We start from the raw sequence: 1,388 nt of genomic DNA, 5'->3' as shown, positions 1-1,388 counted from the left end.
GAGCCCCATGAATGTTATTGCCTTGCGTTGTTCATGTGTCCTCCACTTTCGAGTTTGGAGTTGTGTTTCATGATTACCTAAGTGCGGACCCTCAAGGCAATCCTCCATTCTCCCCCTTTTTTGGAGCCCCATGAATGGTATTGCCTAGCGCTGTTCATGTGTCCTCCACTTTCGAGTTTGGAGCTGTGTTTCATGATTGCCTAAGTGCGGACCCTCAAGGCAATCCTCCATTCTCCCCTTTTTTCGGAGCCCTATGAATGTTATTGCCTAGCGCTGTTCATGTGTCCTCCACTTTCGAGTTTGGAGTTGGGTTTCATGATTGCCTAAGTGCGGACCCTCATGGCAATCCTCCATTTTCCCCCTTTTTTGGAGCCCCATGAATCTTATTGCCTTGCGCTGTTCATGTGTCCTCCACTTTCGAGTTTGGAGTTGTGTTTCATGATTACCTAAGTGCGGACCCTCAAGGCAATCCTCCATTCTCCCCCTTTTTTGGAGCCCCATGAATGTTATTGCCTAGCGCTGTTCATGTGTCCTCCACTTTCGAGTTTGGAGCTGTGTTTCATGATTGCTAAGTGCGGACCCTCCAGGCAATCCTCCATTCTCCCCTTTTTTTCGGAGCCCCATGAATGTTATTGCCTAGCGCTGTTCATGTGTCCTCCACCTTCGAGTTTGGAGGTGTGTTTCATGATTGTCTAAGTGCGGACCCCCAAGGCAATCCTCCATTCTCCCCTTTTTTCGGAGCCCCATGAATGTTATTGCCTAGCGCTGTTCATGTGTCCTCCACTTTCGAGTTTAGAGCTGTGTTTCATGATTGCCAAAGTGCGGACCCTCAAGGCAATCCTCCATTCTCCCCTTTTTTCGGAGCCCATGAATTGCGTTCATGTGTCCTGCACTTTCGAGTTTGGAGCTGTGTTTCATGATTGCCTAAGTGCGGACCCTCAAGGCAATCCTCCATTCTCCCCCTTTTTTGGAGCCCCATGAATGTTATTGCCTAGCGTTGTTCATGTGTCCTCCACTTTCGAGTTTGGAGTTGTGTTTCATGATTGCCTAAGTGCGGACCCTCAAGGCAATCCTCCATTCTCCCCTTATTTTGGAGCCCCATGAATGTTATTGCCTAGCGTTGTTCATGTGTCCTCCACTTTCGAGTTTGGAGCTGTGTTTCATGATTGCCTAAGTGCGGACCTTCAAGGCAATCCTCCATTCTCCCCTTTTTTCGGAGCCCAATGAATGTTATTGCCTACGCTGTTCATGTGTCCTACACCTTCGAGTTTTGGAGCTGTGTTTCATGATTTGCCTAAGTGTGGACCCTCAAGGCAATCCTCTATTCTCCCCTTTTTTCGGAGCCCCATGAATGTTTATTGCCTAGCGTTGTTTCGTGTGTCCTCCAC

This window comes from Glycine max, chromosome 13 (genome assembly GCF_000004515.6).
Source record: "Glycine max cultivar Williams 82 chromosome 13, Glycine_max_v4.0, whole genome shotgun sequence".
Lineage (NCBI taxonomy): Eukaryota > Viridiplantae > Streptophyta > Magnoliopsida > Fabales > Fabaceae > Glycine > Glycine max.
This window is presented reverse-complemented; position numbering follows the sequence as displayed.